The following is a 10,074-nucleotide window of genomic DNA, read 5'->3' as shown; positions in this document are numbered from 1 at the left end:
ACACAAGGCACCACTGCCGGACACAAGGCACCACTGCCGGACACAAGACACCACTGTCGGACACAAGGCACCACTGCCGGACACAAGGCACCACTGCTGGACACAAGGCACCACTGCCGGACACAAGGCACCACTGCTGGACACAAGGCACCACTGCCAGATGCACATAGTTTCATTTATTTGCAATGTCAGTGCCATAGAGACAAAGAGTGGCACTTGACTGAGTCTCAGTTGACAGGAGGTACAGGGATATGAGGAGTCTTAGTAAGGAATAAAAATACTTCAGAATTGAATTATAGTGAGTGCTACCACCCTCCCTGCAAATCATTAAATTATATAGTTTAAATGGGTGAATTTATGACCTGCAAATTGCAACTCAATGCAGTTATTTTAGACATGCCTCTTAAGAAGGATAACCCACTAGAGAGTGCCTTAATTATCAAGTTAAAATTTCCATTGAGATAAAATATTTTGGCATGTTCAAAATTGCAACCAGGTTGTATCAATCTATACTGGGAAAAACAAAAACAAAACAAGGTGCCATTTGCTTGAAACTGTGTTCCTCCTCTGGTCAGGGTAATAACAAATGTAAACACTAGAGACATGTGGGAACCTCAGCAGCAAGTCATATATGGCAAGGCTGGGATCTCATTAACTGTATTTGAGAATATGACACCTGAGAAAGTAAAGTTCTTGTAAGTCTTACACTCTATGTCAGTACAAATCAGAGAGAATATGCCAGACTTCAAACTAAATCTCAACATGTTGTACTGGCTGGTTTTGTGTGTCAACTTGATACAAGCTAGAGTTATCACAGAGAAAGGAGCCTCCCTTGAGGAAATAGCTCTATGAGATTCAGTTGTAAGACATTTTTTTCAATTAGTAATCAAGGGGGAAGGGCCCAACCCACTGTAGGTAGGGCCATCACTGGGCTAATAGTCTTGGGTTCTATAAGAAAGCAAGCTGAGCAATCCAGGGGAAGCAAGCCAGTAAGCAGCATTCCTCCATAGCTTCTGCATCCACTCCTGCCTCCAAGTTCCTGCCCTGTGTGAGTTCCAGTCCTGATTCCTTTTGTGATGAACAGCAGTGTGGAAGTACAAGCTTTATAAACCCTTTCCTCACCAACTTGCTTCTCGGTCATGATGCTTTGTGTGGGAATAGAAACCTTGACTAAGACACGTATCCCCAGAAAACCCTGCAGAATCCCTCTATATCATGTATCCCAGGAGCATTCCCGGCATGCATCAGCAAGTTTTCCATGAACCTCCCTGTGGGCAGGATATGCTCTTGCATGAAGAAATAAGTGAATGTTCAGTTTGTCTCCCTGAGTGGGCCTGTCCATCCTGTGCTTATCACTCTATTAGGTACCCTTTTCCTTAATGGGCTTTTGATGCCATCTGTATCTCTTTCCTCCTACAGTCATACCATTATCAGCACCCATATCAATTATTTGTTCTCCTCCATTTACCTCTCTGGGTACTGTCCCTTAGATCAGTGGATTCCTCAAGATCAACACTTGTTTCTTTTTCTATCAGTCTTCCTGCTACCACACAAGAAGCTATCTATGGTGGTTTCAATAAGAATAGCCCCAGCTTGTGCATATATTTGAATGTTTGGTCTCCAGTGGTAAGACTGTTTGAGAAGGATTTGGAGGTGTGATCTTGCACTCAAGATATAATTCACAAACCACATGAAACTCAAGAAGAAGGAAGACCAAAGTGTGGATGCTTCAGTCCTTCTTAGAAGGGGGAACAATGTCCTCACTGGAGGAAATATGGAGACAAAGTGTGGAGCAGAGACTGAAAGAAAGGCCATCTAGAGACTGCCCCACCTGGGGATCCATCCCATATACAGATGCCAAGCCCAGACACTATTGCCGATGCCAAGAAGTGCATGCTGACAGGAGCCTGATATAGCTGTCTCCTGAGAGGCTCTGCCTGACAAATACAGAAGTGAATGCTCGAAGCCAACCTTGGACTGAGCATGGGGTTCCCAAAGGAGGATTTAGAGAAAGGACTGAAGGAGCGGAAGGGGTTTGCAACCCCATAGGAAGAACAACAATATCAACCAACCAGGCACTCCACAGAGGTCCCAGGGACTAAACCACCAACAAAAGAGTACACATGGAGGAACCCATAGTTCCAACTGCATATGTAACAGAGGATGGCCTTATTGGCCTCAATGAGAGGAGCAGGCCTTGGTCCTGTGAAGGCTAGATACCCCAGTGTAGGGGAATGCTAGGGCGGAGAGGCAGAAGTGAGGGGGTACCCTCATAGAAGCAAGGGGAGAAGGGTTCCCGAGGGGTGGAAACCAGGAAAGGGGATAACATTTGAAATGTAATAATAAAGAAAATATCCAATAAAATAAATGTAAAAAAGAAAAAACGTGTGTTACTGGGGACAGGCTTTGAGGTTTCAAGTCAGTCACATCTTTTCACTTCCCCTCCCTCTGACTGACTCATCTGTGGATCAGGTGTAAGCTCTCAGCTACTGCTTCAGCACCATGCCCACCTGCTTACTGTTTTGCTTCCAGCCATGATGTCCATGGAATTGGAACTGTAATAAAGCCTCCAATTAAGTGCTTCATCTATAAGTTGCCTTGGTGATGGTGTCTTTTCACATTAACATTAACCCTAAGACATTAGCCCTTACAGAAGGGGAAGCTAGCTGTAGGTTACCTGAGCTCAGAGCAAGATGGGAAGTCAGGTGAAGTAGAGTAAGAAGTCAAACTGACCAAGGTGAGACAATTTTGACCTGAGTATTAGACGGTATGGTTGGGCACACAGCTCTGAGACACACTGCAGGCAGAAGGAATAGAATTAAGACAATATAGAGAGACAGAAAATTAAGGTGACACAGGAGGAGGAAGGAACTGTTAACATTGGGATCTAGGCTGCATTTCTTGTATACTGAGTGTTTAAAATGTTGACATGATTGAAGAAAAAAAGCACCTCAAAAAAAAAAAGAAAGAAAAAAGAAAAACAACAACAAAAAAACCCAAACATAAGCCAACAGAAAAACACAAACCACTGTGAGGATTATCTAAAGTTGTAAGAGGCCCTTTTAATTTCTTTCTTGAGACAGGGTCTCATTAATGTATTACATGCTTGCTTTGAGCTCTCATTGTATCCCAGCTGGATCATAAATTCCTCCTGCCCCAGCCTCCTGAATCTGGGGACTGTAGGCATGTACCATTTCATGTCCTCGTCACAGAGAGATTGCAAATGAATGTTAAAACAGCTAATGAACCATGCTCAAGCCCAAAATGTATGAGACCCCTGAGATTCACCTTGTCACCCCTTCTCTCTCTTCTTTAAACCTGAACAGTTAATTTCATAATCCACCTCATACCTCCATTTTAAAAGGAGATTCTTTAAGATAAGTGAAATTACTAAACCAACTAATGCATTTTTCTTTTGCTTAGTTATTTTTTAAAATTACTTGTTTTATGAATGGTGTTCCTCCTGCATGTGTATCTGTGTACCACATGTGTTCCCAGTACCTACAGTTACTGGAAAGAAGAAATCAGATTTCCAGGAACTGGAGTAACAAACAGTTGTGATTTGCCATGTGCATGCTAGGAATTGAACCTGGGTCCTTGCAAGAGCAGCCAGTGCTCTTAACTATTGAACAGTCTCTTCAGACCCCTTGTTTAATTCTCAAACTTTACCTACTTTTTAAACATTAATATACTTGAACCGGGTAATAAATTACACCCTTTAAACAGTAAAACTTCAAAAAGCGCAAAAATCCCAAACATAGCTATTACTAAGATATTTAAGTGCATCTCCCTTTCAAAACCTGCGCTCAACATTTAAAGTAGACACTACCTTCTTGTCTTTCCTTAAGAAACCTAACTATGTTTCATACTGGTTGGTCCTGAAATTTTGTTTGTGGTGGCTTCTTCTGACTGGAGATCCCTTAGTGGAAATACCCCTAGCCCGTTGGATGTGCCAAGCTGAGGAGTTAGAGATGGCTACATAGGCTGAAGCTGGGGATATAGACAGGCAGATCTCAGTGGGATCCTCTGCAGAGTTCTACACACCTGGCTTAGAGGCACAGGACACCTTTTCTGGAAAGGTTTTAGGTAGACTGATGAAGGATAGGATTGACGTGATGGGAATACTATACGGGGCAAGAACAACAGTCTTCTCTATGAGCATGGTGGCTAAAGACAAGAATGGATACACTGGCAAAGGTGGTAAGGATCCAAACCTGGCAGAATAATAAAGATGATGATGGGTATGGGGATATGGCTGGTTAGGTGGAAAGGGGTGAGACCTGAATTTTTTCAGGAGACCATGCCTTGGGAGACAACAAACTGGAACTCAGAAAGCAACACTAAGCATTTGCCATGAAAGAGGAATTAGGTAGGTGCTCCACAGCCTGGTTCATCCACACACTTGGGAGCTACTGCTTATTCTTATTTTTCTGGGAACACTGAAGCAGGGCCAGGATCTGATTTTTGAACTTACCCCTATGGACAAATGTCTTCTCAAAAATCACATGTTGAGATCTTCACATTCAGTGTGACAGTCTTAGGAGGGGAGGCCATTGGGAATTATGGTGATTTGAATAGGAATGGCCCCGTGTCTAAAAGGAAGAGCTGAATACAGAGAATGGCACCCATCCAAGAGAATGAAGTGTGTTGCAGGCAGCAAGGATGCAAAGATGGAGCCATCTAAACCATTTGACATCAGGCATGGAGCTACAGGATTTGCGGTTTATTCTGTTGGGTTTCAGTCTTGCTGTGGCTCAGTATTTTCTCACTATTCCCCATTTCCTTCCTTTTGGAATGAGAATGTGGCTTCTGTGCCATCATATGTTGGAAGTAATTTGCCTTTTGGTTTTATAGGCAGTTACAATTAAGAGCCTGCCTTGAGTCTCAGAAGAGGCTTTGGACTTTTAAACTGTGTTTAGTCTGTGATAGACTATGAGGACAATGGAAGTTGGATTAAATGCATTTTTCCTTATGACTATGGCTTCAAGCCTATGAGGCCAAGGGTTTGGAATGTGGTGGTTTGAATAAGATTACCTCCCATAAGCTCATGTTTGAATATTGGCTCCTAGTTGGTGGAAATATTTAGGAAGGATCAGGAGCTGTGGTCTTGTCAGAGGAGGTATGCCACTGGGGACATTTTGAGGTTTCAAAAGCTGACACCATTCCCAGATAGCTCTCTCTGTCTGGTCCTTATTGGTCTAGATGTATGCTCTCAGCTACTGCTGCAGCACTGTCATCCCTGCCTGCTGTCATGTTCTCTGTCATGACAGTTATGGACTTGAACTCTCTGAAACTACCACTCTGGAACCATGAGCCTCAAGTTAAATTCCTCCTTCTATAAGTCACTTTGGTTATGGTACCTCATCACAGAAATAGGAAAGTAACTAAGACAGGAAGAAACTAGGTCACAAGAGCAGTGCCATCATGAATAATCAGGGTTCTTATAAAAGAGGGCCCAGTGAAGCACTTATCACTTCCATCATAGTAAGAAGACTTTATAGATCAGGAAATAAGCCCTCACTAACACAGAATCTGCCAGAGACTTGGTCTTAGATGTTCAACCTTTAGACTTATGAAGATTATGTCTCTGTTGTTTATAAGTCATCTAGTCTATTGTATTTTGTTGCAGCAGCTTCCCCTGTCAATCAACCCCAGCCACCATGCACTACTTGCCTTCCACCATAAACTAGGGAACTGGAGAATCCTTTTAAACTTTCTAATGGTAGTGCAGGATTGGCATTCTCCCCCTTTCAGCAACTGGAGGAAGCAGCAGTGTTAGCAGAGAGTGGAGTTAGCTAGAATTATGGCTAAGAAGACCAGAGGGGAGGGAGATGAGCAGAAAACTCCAGAAATCTGCTTACAGCTCTGCTAGGATGCACATAGAGAATGAAATCAAAGGAGAAGTCCTTAAACAATGACACTGACAAGGCTGGGAACATTCTAGTTCCAACCAGCTCAAGTAGAGAGAATTTGTGAAATGCCTGGAACATTCAGGAACAGGGCTACTGCCCATCTTTCTTGGAAAGCAAATCTTGTTGTTAGACTCTTCTGTATTGACTATCTCTGCATCTTTCATCCAACCCTGTGGCTAATTGACTAACAGCTTCTAGCTTTCTGGATCTAATCAATTCTCTAAGACGCGTCTATGTTCTTGGGGGTCTTTGGTTGAAGAACACTGACAGACTTTTCTAATTTATGTTTTCTGAACTGCATGTTCCTTCTCCCTTGAAAGTTTCTGCACTTTCTAACTCTGTTTTTGTCTTTGCACTTTGATCCATTGGTCATTCATCATCATCATCATCATCATCATCATTAACATGCTTTCGTGTATGTATAAGTGGACATACACATGTATGTTTTAAAGTAGAGATATGAAGACAACTTCTGGTGTTATCCCTAGAAACACCATTCATTTACACTTTTGAGACAAGAGTCTCTAATTGACTTTGAGCTCATCAATTAGGCTAGGCTGCCTGGCCATCGAGCCCCAGGCACCTTCCTATCTCCATCTCCACAGCACTGAATCAGGTTATAAATTACATGCTTTAAACAATGAATCTTCAAAAAGTACAAATCCCAAACATAGCTATTGCTAAGATAGTTAAGTGCATCTCTCTTTCAATACTCGTGCCCAACATTTAAAGTAGACACCATCTCCTTGTCTTTCCTTAAGAAACACAACTTTCTTTCATACTGGCTGGTCCTGAAATTTTATCTGTGGTGGCTTCTTCTGAGTTGTGATTCTTTAGTGGGGATACCTCCAGTCTATTGAATGTGCAAAGATGAGGAGTTAGAGACGATCAGATAGGCTGAAGCTGGGGGTGTAGACAGCCAGATGTCAGTGGGATCCCCTGAAGAGATCTACACATCTGTGCCTAGAGACACAGGACATCATTTCTAGAAAGGATTTAGTGTGCACTACCAAGTTTAGCATTTTTACATGGGTGCAAGCGATGGAACTTGTGTTCCCATGCTTGTAAGGCAAGTTTACGGCACCCCAGCCTTGACGTTATTCCCAATCTGCTTTATGACTCATCTTCATGGTGTTTTTTTCTAACATTTCCATGCCTTAGGGCTCAGTCTTCTGCAAATGCCCCTTTCTACTTGGACTCACATCGATTCTATGCCTTTGTTCATTTAAATGCATGAATAACCTCAGTAAATACCTGAGGTCATTAATAGAGACAGACTTTAGAATTGGCTCCGCGGTCAACAGGAAAACTAACTCTGAAGCAAACTCCCGCCCTAAACAAGCCTTAGGGAGACCACACTAATCCACATTCAATTTTTTCATTTTTTTTTCAAACCAGCTCTCAACATCCTGAATAAAAAACACTCCCATACAAGTAATGCCGTGTCTCATTCATCAAGTCTACAAGTCAGTAAAAATTATTAAACATGCAAAAAAAAAAACCCAAACAAACAAAAAAATAAGGTCTCTGCCCCAACCAGATGAGAAATCCATCCACAAAACCTTGTGTGAGAATGCACAGGATTGGGCTGGAGAGTTGGCTTAGCCATTAAAGGCTAGGCTCCCAACCAAAATGATAAGTGGATGCCCAGGGTTTAAGGGAGAAAGGATGAGCTAGAAAAGAGAAGAAAGAGGAGTACCCTGTGGCTGAGAAAGAGAAGCTGCTGCCATTGTCCAGGTAGGCCTGGTGTGACCTTAGTGCTCCTGTGGCTCATCTGGACCTCATAGCCAGACCTGATGCTCTCTAGCCAAACAGGGTGAGTTTCATAAAAAACTTGTGGCCAGGGTGGATCATGTAAAGACAGTCTGTAAATCATGTCTGAACAAGACAGCACATTTTCCAAACCACAGGAAGTGATACATCCCTAACACCCTCTAAGATAGAGGTTCTCAACCTGTGGGCTGAGGGAGGTTGAAGTTGAGGGACCCTGGAGGGTCCCAAAACAGATATTCTGTGTGTCAAATACCTGTATTATGATTTATAACAGTTGCAAAATTACAGTTATAAAGTAGCAATGAAAATAATTTCATGGTTGAAGTTACCACAACACGAGGAACTGTATTAAAAGTTGTGGCAATTACGAAGGTTGAGAACCATTGTCCTAAGATGAATTATTGTCACTTTTGTTCAGCAGCCATAGCTTTATCCTTAGCACTGTTGATCTTTTTCAAAGGTGGGATTTGTCGAGGAACTGAATCACAGAGGCGTCTCCCTTCTCCACTGTATGACAGTACCCAGTCCAGAGTGACCCCTGCTTCCTTGCCCCCTTTCCGAATCACCCTACCAAATCTCCCACTCTGTGAGTGCTGAGAACCTAGGTGATGGCTAGCATTCATTGCCAATTCGGAAGGATGTAGATTCATCTAGGAGGCAAGTCTCCGGCGCATCCATGAGGGAATTTCTAGTTGAGGTTAATTTGAGGTGCAAAGATCCACCTTAGCTGTGGGTGACACCTTCCTCTAGGATGGGATTCTGTACCAAATCAAAAGAGAAGGCAACCTGAGAGCCAGTACTCATCTCTTTGCTTCAGAACTGGCTGCAATGCAACTAGCTGCTTTAAGCTCTTGCCTCCCACCTTCTATCCCTTGAGGGATTGTTACAAACTCTGAGCCAAAGTAAACCTCTCCTCCCATAAGATGCTTTTGGCAGGTGCTTAGTCACAACAGTGAAAACCATAGCTGTGCTGGCTAGTTTATGTCACCTTCACACAGGCTGGAGTCATCTGAAAGGAGGGAACCTCAAGTGAGAAGATGCCTCTGGAAGATCTAGCTGTAGGGCAGTTTCTTAATTAGTGATTGATGGGGCGGGCCCAGCCTTGTGGTTTGGTCTTGGATTCTATAAGGAAGCAGACTGAGCAAGCCGTAGGAGCAAGCCAGTAAGCAGCATCCCTCCATGGTCTCTGCATCAACTCCTGCTACCAGATTCCAGCCCTGTTTGAGTTCTGGTCCTGACTTCCTTTGATGATGGCTTACAGATGTGGAAGTGTAAGTCAAATTAACCCTTCCTTTCCCGAGTTCCGTTGGTCATGGTGTTATCACAGCAATAGTAACCCTAACTAGTAGTACCTCCTTTCTGAGTTTACCTTGATTAGTAATCAGTGTGATTTGTGCAACAGCAGGTATGTTTTTGGTGGCCTTTGGCTGAAGGGCATTAACAACAATTTGAGAATAAGTTTAGAGGATAATGGGATTGGTCATTGGAAGGGGAAATGTAGCAAGAGGTAGAAAAAGAAGAAACTTGGAAAAACCCACGGGGAAGGAAGCTCATTGTGAGCTTGGAGAGAGCCAAGCTGCATGTGAAAAGGAACAAGGGGTTGAATGGGAGAGAGATGAGAAAACAAAGCCCCACCCTTAGAATTCTTAAGGTGTAGCTAGCCTCATAAACAAGCCACCACTAATAGAGAACTAAAGCACTATTTGGTAGGCCCCTTGGAGAGCGCCTGTAGGCACTGAGACAGCAGGAAAAGCCAGAGGAGGATAAGCAACTCCACATGCCAAGAAAGAGGGCGTGTGATAAAAGCACTCAACTTCAGAGGCAGGCAGAGTAGGCTGGTGGGGTGGGTTAGGGGAAGGACTACTGACTCCCTAGGGAGGGAAGTGAAGGAGAGTGGTGGAATGTTGGGAGTTCCTTGGGCTGCTGTCTTCCTTTGTTTTAGCTCCATCTTGTCCATGATAAGTAGCGTATTTCTCTCCCTGGGCCTTAGTGGCTACTACAGGGATAGGCCAGCACACTAAGACCTTCAAATTTAACTAAAGATATCAATACATCCATCAATTCTGGGTGCCTGTCAGGTTCCAGGCACTGATTCAGGTTCTGGTATACAGCACTGAGCATTCAGAATCCTTATCTGAATAGGACCTGTGTTCTGTTATACAGTATATAAAAAGGGTGAGCTGGGGCAGTGTTAAATGCTACAAAATGCCACTTCCTGGTCAGGCTAGACTGTGTTGGGATACAGTACGTGCTTTTGGGTTGGGTTACTGGAAGAAAGGCTTGGTGGGAGGTAAGATGTGAGTCGAGTTAAGTGATGTGAGGGAGGAGCCTGGGGTAGAAGATGCTTCCTGGACTCAAAGAGGAGAGGAGAAGAGAGGAGGGGAGGGGA

The 10,074-nt window shown here is 43.5% G+C and overlaps 1 protein-coding gene across 2 annotated transcripts in view; it reads right to left on the bottom strand.

The window, feature by feature from the left end:
• Positions 1-10,074, bottom strand: part of Vsnl1 (visinin like 1) — a 119,818-nt gene that overhangs the window by 3,391 nt on the left and 106,353 nt on the right. The gene's annotated exons all lie outside the window — the stretch shown is intronic.

The sequence above is a fragment of the Grammomys surdaster genome, unplaced genomic scaffold (assembly GCF_004785775.1).
Source record: "Grammomys surdaster isolate TR1022 unplaced genomic scaffold, NIH_TR_1.0 212, whole genome shotgun sequence".
Taxonomy (NCBI): Eukaryota; Metazoa; Chordata; class Mammalia; order Rodentia; family Muridae; genus Grammomys; species Grammomys surdaster.
Note: the sequence above shows the minus strand (reverse complement) of the source record. Positions and strands in the feature narration are given on the sequence as shown.